This window comes from Canis lupus, chromosome 2, assembly GCF_003254725.2.
Source record: "Canis lupus dingo isolate Sandy chromosome 2, ASM325472v2, whole genome shotgun sequence".
In the NCBI taxonomy this organism is placed as follows: Eukaryota; Metazoa; Chordata; class Mammalia; order Carnivora; family Canidae; genus Canis; species Canis lupus.
This window is the reverse complement of record NC_064244.1, coordinates 46,413,616-46,435,844: the sequence shown is the minus strand read 5'-3', so window position 1 is coordinate 46,435,844 and position 22,229 is coordinate 46,413,616. Positions and strand designations below refer to the sequence as shown.

General features: G+C 44.7%; 1 long non-coding RNA gene across 11 annotated transcripts in view; it reads right to left on the bottom strand.

Moving 5' to 3' along the window:
- Positions 1 to 1,101: 1,101 nt before the first annotated feature.
- LOC112659837 (uncharacterized) overlaps positions 1,102 to 22,229 on the bottom strand; it is a 108,845-nt gene continuing 87,717 nt past the window's right edge. For 4 of the 11 annotated variants that reach the window (XR_007404191.1, XR_007404195.1, XR_007404190.1 and 1 more), the window contains 8 exons: positions 20,568 to 21,288; positions 16,010 to 16,103; positions 12,603 to 15,043; positions 8,026 to 8,472; positions 7,388 to 7,533; positions 6,786 to 6,906; positions 6,215 to 6,335; positions 1,102 to 5,540 (listed from right to left, as the gene is read on the bottom strand). This is a non-coding gene — a long non-coding RNA (uncharacterized LOC112659837). Of the gene's footprint in view, positions 5,541 to 6,214; positions 6,336 to 6,785; positions 6,907 to 7,184; positions 7,534 to 8,025; positions 8,473 to 12,602; positions 15,044 to 16,009; positions 16,122 to 20,567; positions 21,289 to 22,229 lie in introns of all 11 variants that reach the window. The other 7 variants (XR_007404188.1, XR_007404194.1, XR_007404189.1 and 4 more) reach the window with 7 other exon arrangements.

The following is a 22,229-nucleotide window of genomic DNA, read 5'->3' as shown; positions in this document are numbered from 1 at the left end:
CTTCCGTGGCTTCCTTGCAGTCTCTGCTCCCTCAGCCTGGCCGTACAGCTCTCAGGCCCCTCTCGGTTATAACGGACACCCTTTGGTTTGAACTCACCCCTACTACTGAGCACATTCTCCCTATCCTTTAAATTCCCTGAAGCCTGAATCTGCCTGGCCTCATTCACCTGTTGCTTCCAGGTGACAGGATAGGCCATTTCCAGCCAATGCAATGATTCCCCACAGGTCAGGTGTCTGCCTCTGGTCCAATTCCTAGGAGCAAACGAGTGGTGGGAAGTAAAAGGGTGTGTTTAGGGCATTTCTCGTGAGAAACGGCTGTGGTGTAAGCAGGCTCTGATTGCTGTCTCTAATTAAAAAGTAATGATAACCAGGTCTTCTTCAGAACTAGCAAACGTGCTCTTAAACTTGAGCTTTGGTACATTATTATTATTTTATTCATTTAATCACTTATTCCTTCTGACTCATCTATCATAGAAGATTTGGGGTGGCTTGTAAAATCTATATATAATAAACAAGGATCAAATAGTTGAGAAACATGTAAATTCTTATTTTCCTAAGAATAGAAAAATAAAAAGCCATGGACAGAATGATCACCATGTAGTCCATAAAGCTCAACATTGGAAAATTAGTATATGTGCTGCCGAAGCGAGCACTCAACATTGGAAAATTAGTAAAGGTAGGCCTTGCATTTGTCTCTCCACCTGAAACCTGCCAAATTGAGTAGCAATTGGCCAGATACGAGGCAAAAGTCCTGGCAGAAAATGTCATTTATGTTCAAAGGGATTACTAGCCCAGCCTGAGGAAGCTTGCCCCTCCAAAGAGACAATCACTCTTGGTCTCTCTCTGTCTCTCTTTCTGGTAATTTCTAGGGCACCGTGATAGAAAAGAAGACTCTAGATCATGTCCTAAGGCTTCTTCTGGTCCTGATCTCTTAAGGATGGTTGAGGTTTCATTGACCAGGCAAGAAGACAAATCACTAAGAAAGGGAAGATTTCATGTAGCTAAAAACCAACCTCCAACACAACTTCAGTACATTGAAGCCTCACCCACTTGCCTCCCCCCAAAACAGAGACACAGTTTGAAAGTTCAAAAGGCACATCATAGATTTCTCACTTCTTTTTATTGTTCATCGTAAGGCAAGAAGGACATAGGAAGGCTGGCTCAGTGATTTTTCTACTCTCCAGTTTTTTGCCTGTGGCATTTCTGACATTCTCAGATCTTCTGAGCCTTTTTATTTACTTTTTTTTTTTTTTTTTTACTTTCTTTTGATTAAAGAGCAGCAAAAAGCACTAGAAAGCTTGGTCCTGGTACGTGAGAATGGACGAACTCTACCTAAGAGTACCAGGTCTGACATGCTGAATGAGAGGCATGGTAAGAGCTCTGGAAAGTGAAAGGGTATGTTCCCTCACATACTGGACCTGGGAATCATTCTATTTTAAAGGACAGCTGTTGTTCAATACTCGTTGAGTAGTCCCCATGTTCTAAGTGCCACAGGAAGCATGCATGTGACTTGACATATGAAGAGAGGAGACTAGTTTTTATAGGAACTGGTTATTTGATAGGATGATTGTATGGAAAGGGGTAGAAGGATTCTTGGTGCTTTAACTCTTGCTAACTGAGAAAAATGTCACATAGATTGCCAAGACGGTGATCCTGAAAAACCATTTACAATATTCAATTAACAATAATTAAGGAACTCAGTGGGAAGCTCCTTACTGACTTGCTAAATAGCAAAAATTGGTACTTGGCATTCCCAGTGGGTGAGAGAAAAGATAATAAGTACCCAAAATGTAAAGACAATCGAAATGAAACCAATTATGACCAAATTATATTACTCAAATAGAAACACAAGTTGAATCAGGAACATTTAAGTTTTTGACAAGAAATATTAAAAAGAGATACAATAACATTTTAGCCATTAATTGATCATCTAATCTAGTGTAGTTCTGGGAAGGGAGCTGCTTTATAAGCCTCTAAGTTTTACATATGCTGATAAGGGACCACAGTCTATTATAACAACCTCATATTTTTAGGAGCTGGTAAGGCTAATTTTCTGTTAATATAGTTAATAATGAACCATAATTGATTCTATTACCAATGGTCTTGAAAAGACAGTTAGATAGTCATTTAGCTCATCTTTTCACAATCACATACTCACAAATACTAATGCTAATTTGATTTACTATATTCAACTTTAGTAATTTTCAACTATTCTCCACCAACTGATTTTCTAAGGCATTAAAACAAAGATTCTTTTTCCCCCTACCCTTTTATAGTTTTTCCCTCCTGTTTTGTTACTCTCCCTCACTTCCCCATTAATTTCCCCTCCTCCAAATATTTGAAACGGTACAACCAACCTCAGACTTGAAATAATCCTCCAATATCCAGTGCAGCATAAGTCAAGGGTTGATTGCATATAGTTATAATGGAGCAAATCTGAAGCATGGAAGACTTGTTAGGTTTCATTTTAATCCAACCTCCCCATTCCTACATGCATATGTATATATTCACATTTCACACTGACTAATATTTAAGTCTAAAAACCTAATCCAGTCTGATCTCTGGCAAGGAAAAAAAAAAACCATTAGTACATTCATCATTAATCAAGCAAGCAGCTGTAGAAGTTCTCCTCTGATACACTCTTCTGTATGTCCAAACCTCTGTCAGCTGAATTAAATCTTCGGTTTTTGTTTGGTTTAAATATTTAATACTCCAATATTTTTAATATTAAATATTTTAAATGTTTGGCTTGAAAATAAATAAATAGATAAATAAATAAATAATAAATAAAAGCTTTAAGTATGTTTGAACAAAACCCTATATTTATTATCACAGAGCTAAGCTCAATCAATCTTTTCATAGGAAAACAACACTGAGGAAGGTGTAAATCACAGCTATCTTACAGAGCTAAACCTATATGTTTGTGTGCATGTGTGTAAATATAAACAGATGTGTATATGTATAAATATGTTTTTCAAAAACTTGATCATACTTTTCTGTGGCCTGCTTTTTTTCTTAATATGTTTTAAATGTCTTTCTAGTCCAACTAATAAATATGAATTTTACCAATTTAATGGCTACATGATGGGTGTAGTTTATCTCATTTGATTAATCTTCTGTTGTTCAACATTTAAGCTCTTCTGGTTTGCTTATACAGATCTTTACATATTTATCTGGGAGGCAGTCATTCAATTGGGATGAATTTCTGCAGGTCATAGAGTTTCACCTTTAAATATACATTGACAATTTGCCTTCCAGAAAGGTCATTTCATTTTGCATTGCCATGGGTGGTGCGTGAAAGTGTCAAATAACCCACATCTAGTACAGTCAAATAACCCACATCTAGTACAACTCAGGTTTTTCTTTATATGATAGATGAAAAGAGGTATCTGATTCCATTTGTATTCTTTGGTTACTAGGAAGGTTGAAAATGCTTTCATATGTTGAATAGTCATTTCTCATTTTGTAAATTCCCAGATCACATTCTTTGTCCACTCTTATAGACTAAGGATATTGACCCTTTGTTATTCACATCTACAGTCTTGCAAATGCTTTTCCGAGTCTGTATTTGGTTTTTAAACTTGTTCACGGTATTTTTTTCTAGCTATTCTTGTGTGTTTGATTTAAAAAAAATAAATATTAAAATCAGTTTTTAATAAATTTCAAAAAAATAAATCCATCTGGGAAATTGAGAAAGATTTTGTCAGTTTTTTGAAAGAGTTTATAAGTTTTCAGTATGGACTCTGGACAAAGGAAGCTCCTTTTGCAGTTCTATCATTCATTGAATGCCTCCATGTGAAAAATGCTAAGCTAGCCATTGTGGGGGCTACTAGAATGGTTACCCTTGATCTCTGTCTTCAGCTCTACACAAAAGAAACAAGCGACACAACTACTCACACATTAATATGAGTAAATATTAAAGGATAGGATAACAGTGGCTTTGGAGTTGTTTGACGAACTGGTTGCTGAGTGGAACTCGTGGGAAGATGTGTGTTGTTGGTGAGCCAGTTGGTTTGCTTCAGTGGCCTGACTGGTTTAACATGGGGATTTTGGGGATGAATGCGCCACCTTCAATTACACCCTGTGTCTCCTTTAGGATATAGATCTATTCTGATCCAGCAATGAACTCTCCCTTGGAGCAGAGTCCCGACCTGGTCCCACTAATCCTGGCCATCAGGATATTTTCTTCACTCACACAAAAGCAATGACCTGATAGCGCACTTTATGAGGGAGAACGCCTGCCGACCTCTAAGATTTCCATCAAAATCATAGTTTGCCAAGGTGTAAGCTGACCGCATCCTTTACAGGCATGTGGATCAGCCAGCTGGCAAGTCCTGGCCACCACTCTTGCCAGGCAATCAGCCAACAACACAGCACTCCGAGCAAGATTCACTCCCACTGCAACATTTATTCTATTTTATTTTTTGAGGTGTTAGCTGCATTCTGTTAATTGGGACCTTTTGCAAAGTCTTCTAGGCACTTTGAAGGGTCCATTCTCCCATCAATTTCTGGTGAAAATTTATAGTCCTGTCACATGGGTCTTCAGCAAGAAATCTGTAAGAAGAGTGAAGGTGAATTTTTTTTTTCTTTACCTAACTCAGTGTAGCAGAAATGAGGCAGGGGAATGTCAGTCATTTCTAAGGATGCCAATTTTCACTGCTTGACAATCTTAGATGTAAAATTTCAGCTATTTGATGATATGCCTGAGCATAGCCCATCCCCCAGATCCAATGATAAGTGTTGAACAGCAGGTTTGGGGCCCTTTGCTTAGGCATGATAATTTAGGGAAATAGTTAGCTCATCAGAATTGGCTGGGTGCCCTGTTTTCATATTATCCAGACAGAAGTCACTGAACCACAACTTTGCTGCTTAGAAACAGGCACTAAAAGGGAGGGAGTGGGGAACTATGAATAGTGAGCCAGTTACCATATTCAATCATGAAGTGTACTTTATACTCAAGGAGAAACTGACACATGTTCAATTATGGCCCAAGATATGTCTGGAAGAGCATTCAGAAGACCTGCTGGCAGAACTCTGGTTTTTCCCAGCCAGGTGACCTCAAGCACGACCCCAGACGCTCTGAACCAGGGGTTCTTCGCTTGCAAAAGAGGATGCCAACTGATGGCTTCTAAGTTCTCAAGCTCCATGGTCTGAGGACTTGGTCGAAGATGCACATTCGTCACGTCTCCATTCAGCTAGACTCTACTTTTAAAATGTCATTCTTTAAAATGAGAAACCTACAGTTCATTACACGATGACGGCTTTTCAGTCTGTGCAGGTGGCTCAGCAGAGCACACCCTCTGTCTCACCTTAGGAAGTTCACGTGCTCACGATGGGTGAAGGAAGGCAGGGCACGAATACCGATGGGATGACATGAGGGAAGCGCAGAGTACTGTGGGGTTTGGAGAGTCACAGATGTGACCCTTGCCAGCTCCTTTGTTCGAAGACTGGCTGCAGGAGAGCCGGCTGGAGACTGGAAGTTGGGGTCATGGAGCAACTGGCATTTGGTGAGACTTCCAAGGGATGAAACCGAGGGGACTCTAGGCAGGGAGAACAGAATAAACACAGATGCAGACACAGGGAAGTCCAGACAATATTTAAAGAATTCCCGAACTCACACTCCTAGAGATAACAAATTCAATGTGTTTGTAATCCAGGTGAAGGTGTTAATTTATTTTTTCCACAAATATTTATTGAATACCCGTTTGTGTAGGCATACCGCACTTGGTGCTACAAGATATCCAACGATGATTCAGGAAGTTTAAACTAGGGGTTTAAACTAGGGGTTTAAACTATGGGTTTAAACTAGGATTTTAAATAATAAAAGAAATACATGCATATTTCACATAAAATATGGAAGACAGAAGAGAGGACAAAGAGCTATATTGAAAATCACCTACCTTACTTAAGTTTATAGACTTTGAAAGTAATGTCTCATCCAGCACACAGAAGCAAAGACATAAATTTGGATGAATACAGAAGCAATCACTGATTAGCTCAAAGCAACATTTAAATTGATCTTTCCAGTGAAAAGGCATTAGAAAAAGCAATCTAAAGAACACCTGTTTAGATGCACTAGAATCAACAATTAGGTTCTTCAGGGAATGAGGAGTTTTCAGCCGCCTTTACTCCAATGAGAGGCAATAGAGCTTAGCATTTTTATTACTGTAATCAAGAACATTTAAGGGGGCCAGAGGAAAATATTCACACCCACCTCTTAATCTTGAAGAGGAGGCAAGTCCCCTAAGCCACTCACTTAATTAAGCACGGGATGGGGTTGGGGGAGGGGATCCTCTGTAGGATTCTCTCTGTGACTCTTCCTCAGAATCTGTACTCTAAAAAAAAAAAAAAAGAAAAGAAAAAAGAAAAAGAAAGAATCTGGGCTCTAGACTTTAGAGTCAAAGAAAAAAAAATTAATTGCAATTTCCAGACCCAAGGAGACCCAGGCAGAGAATGTGACTGGCGGAGCAGTGGAAGCAGCACTCCTTGACCGTTCCCTCTTCAGATGTCTGTCTAATAATTATAATAACAATAAAAACAATAATAATAACAGTGAGCACCTATTTAGTGCTTACAATGTGCCAGAGTCCCATGCATCTTCCATGCAAAATCCACCACTCCCTGAGTAGGGAATACAAATAACCCCCTTTTGTAGATACTGGAGTGATTGCACAAGAAGGGTGTCATCCCAAACCGGGGCACTCTTTGAGAGCCAAAGGGGGTGCTGTGCCTACTGGCAGTGGGGCAACGGGGGTAACCAGCTGACTCTAAGCCAGAGCACGTACAGATAAGGCTGCTCAGGTGCAGAGTCAAGGCCGGGGATCCCCAGCAGCGTCAACCTCAGAATGTTTCCACTGAACAGCTTTTGTCCTTGGGCCAGGCCTTCCGGAGCTTCAGTGTTTTTATCTGTAAAAGAGAGGTAATGAAACTACTTCATACAGCACACAGTTCTGGAAGTATTTAAGCACAGTGATGTGCTTAAGCTCTGGATAAGAGCTCAGAGCCACAAGCCACTAAAGACCTCGGTTGGGGCTCCGGCCCGCCCCCCCCAAACCCTCCGGCCCCCAGGGAACCCAGGCTTCTGTGCAGCCCCCGCAGGCCACTTCACTTCCCTGGCCCTCAGCCGGCTGGTGCATGGAAGGCTAGGGTGGGACTGAGGGCAAAACATCCCTTTCGACTCAGACCTTCCTTCTTCTTGGATTCCTCCAGAGTTCATCCAAGGTCACCCCCATGCGGCGAGAGGAATGCCGCTCCTTTCTGCTTCTAGTTCAGAGAACCAGAGAACCGAGTCCTTGTGTTTATGCTTCCGGTGGTTCACTAGTGCTTTCCCTAGGTGGTAGAAATGGTGACCCCGGAAGACCTTTCTCTCCCCTCTTCTTTCCATCACCTTTTGCTTGTACTGGAGCTCCTTCCGTGGATCCTTTTGCAACACAAGGCGGCAATAGCAGGGAGCACGCTGATGGGCTGGCCGAGGAACTGCATGGGGGGTCACATGCCTATGACCTTGTCCTTTCTCTTAGAGCCACAAAATGTCTGCATGAGAAAAAAATACGCTACAAATTACATTCAAAGGCCCCATTATAATGCCAATGTTAGGACCACTTTTCCTAAGGAAAAAACACTGGGATTAAATTGAGAATGAAACACATCAACAAATCCAAGGCAGTGGGGAAGGGAAGACCGTACAGGCTTGAGCTCGGAGATTAGACGGTTCCTTGCCACCAGCACACACACTCTCGGCATGGTGGCCTCCAGAGCAGGCGAGGACACTTGGGTGTCCCTTTTCATTTCCTCCTTCCATATCTCCAAGATATATATATATATATATATATATATATATAATTTTTAAGATTTTATTTGTTCATGAGAGACATAGAGAGAGGGAGAGACACAGGCAGAGGGAGATGCAGGGTCCATGTGGGGAGCCCAATGTGGGACTCAATCCCAGGACCCCAGGATCATGACCTGCTTGACCTCAGGCCCCAGGGCGCCCCCATATCTCCAAGATATTAATGGAGCACCAACCATGTTACATTCAGGAGCTACGCCAGGCTCTGAGGGTGGAACAGATGAACACCATAGACGTGGTCTCTGCCTTCCTTGAGCTTCCACTGTCAGGATGAGAGGAAAGAGTCCGTCTAATCACCACAGGGAAACGTGTCAGAGAGGGACCTTGAGAAGCCCATGGAGGAGCAATACGCGGTGCCACAGGGCGGTCTGGCCCGGTTAGGGCGGCGGGCAAGGTCTCCCTGAGGAAGTGAGGAGGCTCCGGTGGAGACGGGAAGGATGAGTCGGCATTCCGGGCAGAGGAAGCAGCTTGTGTAAAAGCCCTGAGGTGAGAGGAAGCTCCGAGGGTTTGAAGAACTGAAAGGAGGTCAGAGTGTCTGGAGCTCTGAGAACAGGGCAGTGGGTACGGATGGGCCTGTTGCCGGACGCAGGGCCTGTCAGCCTCTTGAAGCATTTAGGGTTTCCCTAGAAGCCACAAGAAATTTCTCCAAGTGTTTTCAGCAGTAAGTTGAAGAAGCAGAGTCTATCTGCAAAGGATTCCTCCAGGAAAATAGGCTCAGATGAGTCAAGAAAGGAAGGAATAAGGAAATAAGGAAATAAGGAATGATGGTAGCTAATGTTTATGGACCACGCTTTACTACGGACCAAGTATTGTTCTATGAACTTCATACACGGTTCCTTGAACCCTCACCCAGCCCTACGGGCCGACTTTACCATCCCCTACTTTTCACGGAACAGGAGACTGAGACACAGGAAAATTGGGCAGGCACTGATCGGCTAGAAAATGCTGGAACTGGGCAGCCCAGGTGGCTCAGCGGTTTAGCGCCGCCTTCAGCCCAGGTCGTGATCCTGGAGACCTGGGATCGAGCCCCATGCCGGGCTCCCTGCATGGAGCCTGCTTCTCCCTCTGCCTGTGTCTCTGCCTCTCTCTCTCTCTCTCTCTCTCTTTGTCTCTCATGAATAAATAAATAAAATCTTAAAAAAAAAAAAAAAGAAAGAAAGAAAATGCTGGAACGAGGCTTTCGATCTCCAGACTCCAGACCCCACGGCTCGATCACGACAGCACAGAAGTCCCTTCCTGACCTTGAGCCCGGACAGAAGCCAGGCGGTGGCAGGGCCTGAGCCTGGCTAGTGGCTCCGGCAGACAGACAGACCCTCCGCTGTCAGGTGGCGAGCACCGAAATGCACTCAGGCCGGGGCTGAGTGAAGGGAATCCCCGGGGTCTGTGTGGCAAGAGGTGGGAAGGTGGCAGCAGAGGGCATGCCATTTCTTTCCTGCTCCCTTTATTCACCTTCATGTGTAAATTCTTAGAGTTTCTAAAAGGTTTGCTTCTGCTCTGCCTGCATTCCAAGAAATTCTGTATGAATTTTGCTTGGATTCACACGCTCATTGATTCCATCTCCCCTTCTCAGAATTAATCTGAGCTGATAGCCATGTTTCTAGCTTCCAAACGCTTCGTCTTCTGCCAACAGTTGTCACCCTTAACTGACACTGGTCAGGTTTGAGCCTCAGAAGGTGTACACTGATGTATCTCAACAGCGCGCTTCAGGTATCTGTGTGCTAAAATGTAAGCAACATGAACTGTACTTATGTACAGCTGCCATTAAAATATATTTTTTTAAATACACAGTTCCTACTCTCTTACTTCAAGATTATTTTTGGAAAACTTGCTAAAAAACAACCTTCTCACAGATTTTTAGTTCGAACTACTGGACTACAAAAACCAACTTGGCAGAGCTGTTCTCTGATACACATATGTGCATTTACACACACACACACACACACACACACACACACACCCCTCAGTTGGTTAAGCGTCTGCCTTTCAGGCTCAGGTCATGATCCTGGGGTCCTGGGATGGAGGCCCCCCCCAGGTGGGCTCCTTGCTCAGTGGGAAGCCTGCTTCTCCCTCTCCCTCTGCTCCTTCCCCCTGCTCATGCGTGCACGCGCACTTTCTCTCTCTTTGCACTCTCTCCAATAAATAAATACAATCTTTAAATAAATAAATAAATAGGAAGATGTGGGAATGTGGTATTGCAAAATTTCTGTAAATTCTAAAATCTATCACCAGAGGGACAATTCTAGCAAATTAGTCAGAATTATAATTCTAACTCTGTAGGGTACCTCTGGCTAAGCTGTCTCTCTCCTAATGATTCCACAAAAGCAGCAGGACGCCATTTATGCTTCTTTGTTAAAATGCCTTGTGGAGTGGGGGTAGATCGTGCATTCCTCTGTTCCTGCAATGGTTATTTGGCACTTACTCGTGCCAGAGACTGTGGTAGGGGGCACAGTGATGTGCTAGGAGGAGCATAGGCTCCATTTTAATTTCAATCTTATTGGAAGAATCAGACTAATGAAGCAATCAAATTTGGAGTCTCTGGAGGAAGAGACCTGTAAGCCAAGACCTGAAGGATGAGTAAAAGTTACCCTGGAGAAGAGAAGGAAAAAGAGGAAGCAGAGGGAATGCCATATCAAAAGTCAGAAGTGAGCAGGAATGGTGGGCATTAACAAGCTGTATGAAGTTCAGAAGGGCTGGCTCTTAGAATGCAAGAGAGGCGTTGGTGAATGAGACCAGGCTGCAAAGGGTCTAGTAACCTATGTTAAGGAATCTGGATTTACCCTGAGGGAGGAGGAAGCCCTTGTAAAGGTTATTGTGGGGGAGCATGGAGAATCCGATGAGGAGAAGCTGTTGTAACGTCCCAGAGAAAATGGTGGCCTGAACTAGGATAGTAGCTGAGGGGAAGATTCAAAGAGTAACTGGAAGGTTGGACAAGGAAGTGCAGGGCGGTGACAGACAGGACAGCTCCCAAGTCTCTGGCTTGGCCAACTGGATGGATGACAGAGCCATCTACTGAGAGAGAGAGGGGGGACGAGGTGGGGGTGATGGGTACGGGGTGGGGGGCTGGGGGTGAGGGGGTCATTAGGGTTCCCTCACTCTGAGGCTGAAGTGCCTGCAGGGCACCCAAGGTAGATGACCAGCACCAGCAAGTTAGTCACTTAATTAGCTCGTTAGTTATTGAGGGGGCTAGAGCAAAGATGGGGACATGGTAACTGAAGCTAGCTGAAGGAGCAGATGAGAATGGTTGGAAGAGGTGTCCAGTGATTTGAGCAACATGGAAGTCACTGGTGATTTTGGAGGGACAAGTTCAAGGACGGTAGTGGAGACAGAAGGCAGGTAGGCTAGAGAGTGAGCATGGGGAGAGGAGCAGGTTATAGGCAGTGTAGACACCTCTTTCAAGAAGTTTAATGAAAAAGAAAAAAAGAGGGTCTGGGGCAGCTGCTGGGTGGTGGTTTTAGATCTGGGAGATTCTGGTGAATTTAAATACGAATGATAAAAAAAAATCCAGGAGGGAAAGAGGCCTTCCCTCTTTCTTCTCCCTTCCTTGAGGCATATACTTGGAAGGAGAGAGACAAAGTCCTCCGGAAGCTGGGGATGGCATCAGAACTGGGGTAGGTGAAGAGAGTGGAAAGACAAGTGTGGGGGAGGAAAGAGCATAGGCTTGGCTGTGGGGACAGGCTGAAGATGTTCTCACTGAGGTTTCTATTTCTCTGTTAGTGCAAGGCAAGAAAATCTGTTAAAAATGAAATCATTCTTTTCCTCCCAGTTAAATCCAAAGGGAAACAAGATTTCATTTTTTTTACCTATCAGATTGGCCAAAATGAAAATATTCACTAATAAATTACATTGTCAGTGACTGGGGGGAGTATAACACTATGTAAATTCACACAAGCTCTTTGGAGGGCTAGTCTAAAGCCAGAACCCTGTTCTAAACCACACTTTTTCACCTAAACTGTGTCTTGAAGACGATTCCATGTCCACACAAATAAATCCAGCCAGCTATGAAGGATATCTTCTTTAAAAAAAAAAAAAAATTTTATTTATTTATTTATGGGGGACACGGAGAGAGAGGCAGAGACACAGGCAGAGGGAGAAGCAGGCTCCCTGTAAGAAGCCCGATGTGGGACTCAATCCAGGGACTCCGGGATTGTGACCTGAGCCAAAGGCAGACACTCAACTGCTGAGCCCCCCAGGTGCCCCTTATTTTCCTTAATCTATTTCTTTTTTTTAAAGATTTTATTTATTTATTCATGAGACACACACAAACACACACACACACACACACACACACACACACACACATACACACACACAGAGGCAGAGACACAGGCAGAGGGAGAAGCAGGCTCCATGCAGGGAGCCGGACACGGGACTCGATCCCGGGACTCTAGGATCAGGCCCTGGGCTGAAGGAGGTGCTAAACCGCTGAGCCACCTGGACTGTCCTTCCTTAGTCTATTTCTTATCCACACTTCTTGGTACATGTGAGAATGTCTACTAGGGAAGATGTGTAGCTGTGAACTTGTACTCTGTTCATTTATGTCCAGGATGGTTCATTCTATGGATCAAGTGGAATGGCCATGGGGGCCTAGACTAAGCATCATTTCTGGGTGTGTCAGTGCGGGTGTTTCCAGATGAGATTAGCATTTGAATTGCTAGGCTCAGTAAAGTAGATGGTCCTCCCCAGTGTGGGTGGTCATGGCCTCAATAGAACGAAGAGCAGAGGAAGAAAGGAGGAATTCACCCGGTTTTCTTACCTCACTGCTTGACCTGAGACATGTCATCTTCTCCTGTCCTGGGACTGCGATTTACACCATCATGGGTTCTTGGGCCTTCAGATTTGGGCTGAATTACGTCCCTGGATTTCCTGGGCCTCCAGCCTACAGACAGCGTTATCTTGAGACTTCTCAGTGTCCATAATCATGTAAGCAATTCCTTCTAATAAAGCTATGTATGTATGTATGTATGTATATCCCATTGTTCTGTTTCTCTGGAGAGCGCTGGCTGATGTCATGTCCTTGCCCATTTTTCTACTAGGTAGAAAATTTCCCTATTGATTTTTAAGAATGGAGAAGGTTTGAAGTAGGCGCCATGGGAGAGAGAAGAGGGCTGAGAGAGAGGGCTGGTGTTTAGGGCAGCTGCTGGTTCCTACCGAGCTGCATCCGGAGCTAAGGACTGGGCCTCCTCAGCAGAACAGAGCTTGGCAGGCCTCCTCAAGCTGAACAGATTTTCACTGAAGGGTCTGTGTGGAGCCCTGGACTGTAATTTCTTTCTCCTAAAGGTTTATAATTCCCTGAGGCCGCTGCTGACCAACAGGCCTGCCATCAGAGTAGGAAGAAGGAAGGCCCTATTCTTGGAGTTCCCACTGTCAGCCACTGTGGGCCCAGGGGTGGGAGGGAGGGAGGAAGAAGTGCCTGAGTCCCTGAATCAGCTCCACCAACGGTCGTTGGGCCTCCTCGCTGGTCTCGGTGTTTACTCTGGGCATCGGTTTCTGCTACTTGATCTAAGGGGTGGGGCCTTCCAGACCCCTGGGGAACCAACCCATGTCAGCTCTGCTGGACGCTGCCCTTCTGGGGCAGCTCTTTTTTTTTTTTTTTTTTTTTTTAAGGGTTTTATTTATTTATTCATGAGGACAGAGTGAGAGAGAGGCAGAGACACAGCAGAGGGAGAAGCAGGCTCCATGTAGGAAGCCTGATGCTGGACTCGATCCCAGGGCCCAGGGATCACGCCCCTGGAGGCAGCTCTTGATGCAGCCACCCGTAGCTGGTGCCTTCGTCCAGATAGTCACAGCTGCTCTCCTTGTCCACACACATCCTAGGCCCGAGGGCCAGATAGCAGAGGGCAGAGGAGGCTGAGGATGCAGGGTGGTACTGGGCCTCCTCAGCAGGGCAGCTGTCCCCCTCCTACCCTTTTGCATTTCCCGGAGTCCCACAGAGTTCGGACCCTGGGGGGTGTAAGAGGCCAAGTTATGGAACAGGAATTGAAAAGCCAAGCAAGGACCCTTTCCCATGGCACAACTTAGAGCTCCCAGCTACTCATGAAACCCCACAGTGGTGTGAATTGTTTCGTAAACTGGCATCATAACGTTCAAATCACATAGTTAGAAATGGCTTAAGTAATAAAAGGGTAGAAACACATTTCAATCATGCGATGTGCCAGGTGCTAGGCTAAAAGGCCTTCCATACACTGGCCCTTAAACAACCCTGTAAGTGGCGACCATTATCACCCCCATTTTACAGATGGCAAAAGTGAGGCTTTGGGCCGTTAAGCAACTTTCCCTAAATCACAGGGCGAGTGAGCGGCAGAGCAGCCATTTGAACTTTGCGCTGATGTGGGAACTTGTAAACCAGTATTAGGCTGGGGCACTGCGCGTCCTGCTGATCCCTCACCAGTGTGACTGTGGCCAGAGAGGCCCTTACTGACTGCAAGTACTTGTTTCTCAATGTCTTCAGACTTTACTCCTTTCCGAGTAAAGAGCCCCTCCGAAGAGTCCTGCCCCAGGACTTAGAACTTAGACCCATCACAGGCTCTCAAGAACAGACCCACCTCATTGAACAGACACTTCACCTGAGTCCACCGAGCCTCTCTTGTCTGGTGACCAGAGGAAGGACTTGCCTGTGGATGATTGCTCCGCCCACTGCAATCATTATGAAAAGGGACATTCACATCACCGATCCTAATACTCAGATGCCTTGGAAAGGCCCGCAGTTTTCAGCTAAACTTTCATAACCATTGCTTTTATATTCTCCTTCTTTATTTTTTAAAAAGATTTTATTTACTTATTTGACAGAAAGAGAGAGAGCAGGAGCACACAAGTAGGCAGAGCAGCAGGCAGAGGGAGTGGGAGAAGCAGGCTCCCCTTTGAGCAGGGGGCCCAACATGGGGCTTGATCCCAGGACCCTGGGACCAGGACCTGAGCCGAAGGCAAACGCTCAGTGACTGAGCCACTCAGGTGCCCCAGATTCCACTTCTTTAATTAAAAATAATTTCTTCGCCCCACTTCCTTATCTAACCCTTTTGCTTGTGAGTGGAGGTTTAAGCTTTGGAATCCTGGCATCCATGGAGCTTTGACACTGAGCTAGCAGGTGCGGGGGTGCAGACCCATAACCAGAATCCAGAGGGACACATTATTTTCTTTTTCAACCCTCTGATGGCTGAAGGTGTTAACCATGTCACTCTGTAGCAGCTGAAAAGGAAACTGAACACAAAGGAAAAAGAATGACACAACCCTTAATTCACTATTTAAAAAGACAAACATTCAAAACATGCGGACTGTGAAATTCTATTTTTAAACCTTTTACTTCATAAATGTTAATGAAAGATCTCACTGAAATTCTCTTTTAAACTTTTAACTTTTATTGTTTAGGTTGATGCCAACCTCAACGGATCTCTTGTCTTTGTCATAGGCACCACTGTAAGGGACATTTATGAAGACTGAGCCACATGGAAATGAGAATATACTCCAACCGGTAAGTTATCACGGTCAGTTAACTCCTCCAAAAGATTGGCAACTTTGCAAAATTGTTCCAATATCTGTTTCCCCTTTGCAGAACCCAACGTTTAGAAAATCCCTTCAAAATTTCTCAAGCTACAAGCACTGCTTGGCTTCTGAAATGCTAAAAATGCCCAAATAGTACTTTGATTTTCAATGCTCTCTCTCCACTCTAGGTTCCCAGGTCATTATTGTAAGTGTCCCCAGGGTGTGTACAAATGAAGCTTTTTTTTTTCCCCACAGGCAGTGGAGGGGACCCCAATCATAATTTTTAGTTACTAATAAAGCAAAGTGCAGCCAACTGAAATGGCTCCCAAATAAATTGTTGTTGAGACTAGCATTTTTAAAATTGGTATAGTTGGGATCTCAAAGGGTTAGAACTAATTCACAAATGAGAAGTCACAGAGGAAGCTTAAACAGGCCTAACCTTCCAGGCTGGCAACAGGAAGCACAGCTTGGCATCCCCTGGTCGGTCCCTCTTTGACCAAGATGACAGTGTGGGGTTTCTGAGTCTGAGGAACAGACTTAGTAAAGTCCTTGATTACTATCTTTTTCTTTTCTCTCTTAAGGGCGGTAGACGTACAGGGGCAATAGGAAGGGGTCCAGGATTTAGACCATACCATTTAGAACTTACCAAGCAGGTATGTTCTATAAATGATCAACTATACTTACTCATTCAGGAGCACCTGCCTGGCTTGGTCAGAAGAGCATGCAACTCTTGATCTCGTGGTCATGAGTTCGAACACCGTGTTGGGTGGAGAGATTACTAAAAAAAATCCACAAACTTAAAAAAATTATACTTGCTAGTTTGAAAGCTATAACTGGTATATTTTGATACATCTTCAGTTATTTAAGCTAAATACACGGGAACATCTCTCTGTAACTTTTAAGTGTTGTATTGAAGTATAACATACATAAAGCAAAAGTGCAGACATCTCTAGTATAAATTTAATTATACATTAACCCGTGACTTTAAAAGCGAGAAGCTTTCTCTGCTGAGTCTGTCAATTAGAAGAAAGATTACTTTATCTAATTAAAAAGATAGTTGTAATCAGAGAGAGAAAACCAGAAATGCAACACTGAACGTATACATTTTTTTAACCAATAAACAGCACACGTTTTATTCACACCCACATCATAACTCATATTCTCCACAGGCCTTGGATTCACTAGAACACTGGCAGTTCAAGCAAAGGTGACACTTTCATAAAAGTGCCTGTGAGTTTGACCTCTGCAGCACCTGATTTAGAATCTTAAATTTTTTTTTAAGATTTTATTTATTTATTCATGAGAGACACAGAGGGCAAGAGAGAGGCAGAGACACAGGCAGAGGGAGAAGCAGGCTCCATGGAGGAAGCCCGACGTGGGACTCGATCCCAGGTCTCCAGGATCAGGCCCTGGGCTGAAAACGGCGCTAAACTGCTGAGCCACCTGGGCTGCTCATAATCTGAAATTTTTAAAAATTGATTACATCTTGCAGGAAGTTCAACAGCTTCTCTTGAAAAGCCTGACAGACAGATGTTTTGCAACTGAGTGGAGCATAAATACCAGTAATTCCTGGCTTTGAAAATTCTTTACTCTGAGAAATCTGTCTGAATTCACCCATCACAAGCAAATGACAATTCTTCTTAGCAACCCTTATACCTAACAGTTGACGTGTTTATTTTGACACTGATTCTTTTTTTTCTTTTTTTTAAGATTTTGTTTATTTATTCATAGAGACCTAGAGAGAGAGGCAGAGACACAGGCAGAGGGAGAAGCAGGCTCCATGCAGGAAGCCCGATGTGAGACTCGATCCCGGGTCTCCAGGATCACACCCCAGGCTGCAGGCGGCGTTAAACCGCTGCGCCACCGGGGCTGCCCTTGACACTGACTCTAAAGCTCATTCTGATTTCCAAAACATTCAGTTGTGAAAAAGCAAGTGTCTTAAAACTGAGGAAACATTATTTTGATACTTCGCAATATACATTACACCAAAAGCAATATAGGTTGTCTATGTGTAAAAAGCAAAAACCAAAACTGTACAGGACACTGTGATTGGGACTCTACTTGACTTCTACTTGACTTCGTATTTGGGGAGCTATGTTGTACCAGGAGCAGGAGATTCAAAGTGACAAGTCCTGAGTATTTTCTCCAATGCAAATACCACTTCAAGGCAACTTATCTTTCATATTAATAACCATCGTCTCTTTGGAGTGCCTACTCGGTCCTAAGGCACTATGCTAGGTACAGACTCCCCTGGTCTTTATAGAAGTTCCACACAGTTGGTATTATTACTTATCGACAAAGAAACTGGGGTTGGACGAGAACATTGTTCAGGCTGTCATCTATATGGAAGACCCTGGATTTGAACCCGAGCTCATCAGACTCCCAACACTCAGACTCTTTCAAGTACACACAAGCTTCTTCAGTTGTAACGTGTTAAGTACATTTAGTGTACTCTGAATACCAAAAGTGACTACAAAGATCTTTTGAGGGTACAAGGCGTGGAAAGAAGATAAATGTTTATATCCATACGTGTGTGTGTATGTACATATACACACATGCACAACCTTTCATTGGGGGAACTTCCTTTCACTGAAGCCGCATAAAAGCTTAAAAACCTCACTGCTGTAGACAGTTGGACTGAAGGTCCGACTGGAATTAGTGAAAAGTATGAATTGTAAATTCATTTAAAATAAGATAGATTTTCCCAATACCCTATGAAGTTCAACATGGACGCCCACCCATTGTCTTCTTTCATGTTCCCAAGAAGCCCTTGAATGAGGCCGACTTGGTGTTATCAGCCTGATGTTACAGGTAAGAAAAACAAAGCCCCGAAGAAGTTAGGTTCCTTGCCTATGGTCACAGAGCTATTTGGTGATAAACCCACAGCTCCCTCCTCTGCAGAGTGACCTAACAAATTCCTTCTGAATTACTAGATAATTATTGGATAAGAATGATATGTATTCTTATATTAATTATTCATATATGAAATTGCCTGAAGTGCTCAAAGATGTATTTCAAACATTCCCCTTGTAAGCTCATTTACATCGCTCTTCTGTACTCCTTAGGAAGACAGAGTTTGCTAAATGAAGGAAAATTTCTGCCCAGATCCCAATCAAGTTATTATAAATTCCAAATTAATAGGGTCTAAATAAATAAGAGCTTATTATGGGGCTAAAAGCTGATAATGTTATTTGTTTCTGATATCTTCTTTCATTTGCTTCAGCTCCAATTGGAGTATTTTATCTCCTGCCTGTTTTTTTTTTTTTTTCCTGTTTCCTCATTAGAGAAACAGGCCAAGAGAGGTGTGCGAGGAAAGAATTACTCATATATGAATAAAATTAATAACCTGAAATTACGGAAGGGGGCGGAGAGGCGTCTTTTTGGTAATTTATCATAATGTTTAGTAACAGCAATGGGTTGCGTCCATCGTTTGTGCTTTCCTTACACTTTTTCATTATTCCACGTGTCCAATTAGTTCAACCCAGGAGGCAACTTCTAACTTTCTGGGGGGAGGCAGTCTCCCAAAATGGGGGGGTCATGCGAATAACGACTTCGTGTTCTTATCCAGGTTCTTAGGAACCGAGGTATTTTTGTCATTTACCCTGGGATTCCTGGGCACCGAGAAGCTTGGCCGCTCACCACCCCGACAGGGGATCCACTCTAAGGACCCAGAGAAGGTCTGTCCCTAAAGGAAATTTTAGGGAAAAGTCATCTGGGGGCAGATGGGGGGTTTTCCTCCCGCCGGGTTTCCTCGCACCTCTGAGGGGTCCTGGGGGGCTCCACGAGGGAGCGACAGACGCTCTTACTCCCGTGATCAGCCGGTAGAGGCTTTGGGGCGCCAGGTGCACCCCGAGAACCGTCCTGGCCGCCTGGGCCCCGTGTCCTCCCTGGGCTCCGCCACACAGGCTTCTCTCTCCTTCCCTCCTCCGCCTTTCTCAGACGTCCTTCCTGTTGGGGGTTCGGTTCCTTACTTCCATTTGGTTCTGTCCTTTCCTGTAGGGGCTTCTGAGTTTGTTTGTTGAACCGTTTCTCTCCGCAGGGCCAGCTCAGTGTCTCACGTCTCTATGGTGTCGTCCCCCCCCACCCCCGTGTTGTGGATCTGGTATGATGTGTCATCTTCGCTTCTATTTATTTCTCTCCTCCCAGCTCTGATTTCTTTATCTCTGGGCCGCTTGTTTCCTCTCCTTGATGCTCCCGTTGCCTATTCTGTGCCCTTTGACCGCAGGTCCCTTCCCAGCGCCCTCCTTGGAGTGGCCCAAGAAGGTGCCCCGACTAGGCTGGAGTGGGCCCGGGAAGGCCCTGCTGAGTCACGCTAACGACTTCCCCATCCTCCCTTGGTCCCCAGGCAGTCTCCTCTGCTGGCAGCGGCAAGTGTCCCTCCCAGGAACCCAGATGACACGAAGGGAAGGAAGCAGGAGGAAGTCAAGGTGAGTGCTGGGCCAGCGACAGATGCCACAGACGCCACAGGCCAGAAGCTGTCCCTTACACACTGCCTGGTCAGCACTCGCCTCACAGGCTCTACCCCACGCCACTGTCTACACAACATGACTGAGTGTAAAGTACAGAGCCACTCAGAGCAGCTGCCGAGCCAGCTAGAACCCAGACTCTCTAGAACCTAAAACCAAAGGTCACGGTCATCAGACGTGGCAGGTGAAGTATAATCAGTGTTTCCACTTGACCCTAAATTACTTCAAACCAACCTCTGGTGGGGTGCAGGGTGCGACTGTCCCTGTCCAGAATATGCTTATTTCTCCTGGCTTGGCTGTGACCCAGGCCCACCCTTGGCATTTTAAAAAATTTATTTTATTTTTATATTTTTAAAAGATTTTATTTGTTTATTCATGAGAGACACACAGTGAGACGCTGACAGAGGGAGAAGCAGGCTCCCTGCAGGGGAACCTGATGCAGGACTCAATCCCAGGACCCCAGGATCACGCCCTGGGCCCAAGGCAGATGCTGAACCACTGAACCACCCAGGTGCCCCCATTTTTATTTTTTTAATTTTTAAAATATTTCCAGGTATGTTTATAAAGAAACCATGCCTATTAGAGCTGCCTGGCTGCCACTTAGTGGTTCAGCGGAGGGACAATCTGTGACAGTTAACACTGTGGCAAGTTTATTTCCATCTTATCCTTCAGCAAATAGAAGAAGAAGAAAAAGAAAGAAAGAAAAAAAAAGGAAGCACAGTAAGTTTTGAAAAGCCAGATGAACAACAAGCTCTCAGAAAAACAATCTGACCTACCTTGCAGTAGTAAGAGGACCTAAGGGACAAACAGCATGACCTCTCCTCCTGCCCCTCCCAGCACCTGGGGTGACCAGGGTGGCCAGGGCGGGTCCTGAAGCATCGTACAGTCATTAGTTGGGGGGCGGGGGCAGCAGGGGCCAAGCAGACGCCTCTCCTTTCTCTTCGGAGTGCTGCTGGGGAGGGCTGATGCCAGAGCCGACTCCGTTTTCCCTTTTACGGGCAGGTGTCAGCGTGTTGATTTTGAAACTGAACACCAAGGAAAATACCTCGTCTGTTCAAAATCTTCAAAACAACAACAAACCTGCGCTTTTCACATGTTTTTTGTTTTTGTTTTGTTTTGTTTTTGACAAAAGAAGTCTCTTTTATTTCACCCTTTTTTAGGGAGAGGTAAGTAGGGGAAATTAGTGTTCGCTAGGATCCTCTCTGATGTCAGGCTTCCGCTCCCCCCACCCTGGCCTACTCTTGAGACAAAAGAGAGAAGAGCTGGGTCTTAGGACAATGAAAACAAAGACTCAGGGCTGAGGCCTTTGTCCATCTGGAACAGACCGAGGTTGGGTGTGAGTAGAGCGCATCCCCGGGGAAGCCAGGAGTCCTTCCGGGTGAGGCAGCTTTAGGCCTCCCGTCTGCCCGCTCTCGGCCGCCTTCACGGGGCCCTTTTGGTCCAGGGGCTTCTCTTTAACAACATTTGAGGATTTTTGTTTTCGTTTCTTGGCTTCCTCTAAAAAAGATAACAGAAGGATGAGCTGAGAACTGAATCCATAGAACAGAATCACACACATGCACACACACAGTCAGGAATTAATTCTATTCTCACAAATATACATACAAAGATTAAGCACTGGGGTTCCAATTTAGTGGTGATTTTTCCCAAGACCATTATAAAGTAAAAGACAAAGAAAGAGGAAATAAATAAGGCAAAAGGAAAATGTCCTTGGCCAGATCGGGTCCAGTTGCTGGTATTCTTGAGATTTTCAGTTCTCTTTTGCTTGTGAACCCTCTTGCCCCTAATTCCTGTCTCCATGGTTGGCATCAGAAGGGTCACTGCCTGGTCTTTCATTCCCTTTGATGAACTCTGTCTCTGTCTCCATTTCGTAAAATGTGCTTTTTAAAAAAAAAAAAAAAAAGATTTTATTTATTTATTTGAGAAAGAGAGCATGAGTGGAAGCAGAGAGAGAGGGACAAGCAGACTCTGCTGAGCAGGGGGCCCAACGTGGGACTCGATCCCAGGACCCCAAGGTCATCACCTGAGCCAAAGGCAGACGCTCAACCACTGAGCCATCAAGACACCCTTAAAATGTTGGGCTTTAAGCAGCTGCGTGCACAGTGTTGGCTCCTGCACAGAGCCAGGCAATGGTCCAAATTAGGACGGCATGCTCTCTGCCAGCCTACCTTGGGCTCCGCACCTCTCCTCTCTGCCACGCCGCAGACAGAGGGTTTACTGGCTCTTTGTATTCCACTGAAACAGAACTATCTCCAGGCTGAGTGCTCCCAGAAAAATCTACCACCACAGTGGAAAAGCCACTCCTGTTAGTTATTTTGTCACACAACTATCCTCTGCTGGAATGGGCTGAGGTTTCTCCCTTCATTTTTTTCCTGACCATTGTTAAGGATGGGCCACTTGAGTAGCCATATCAGTTTCCTAAGGCTGCCACAGCAAAG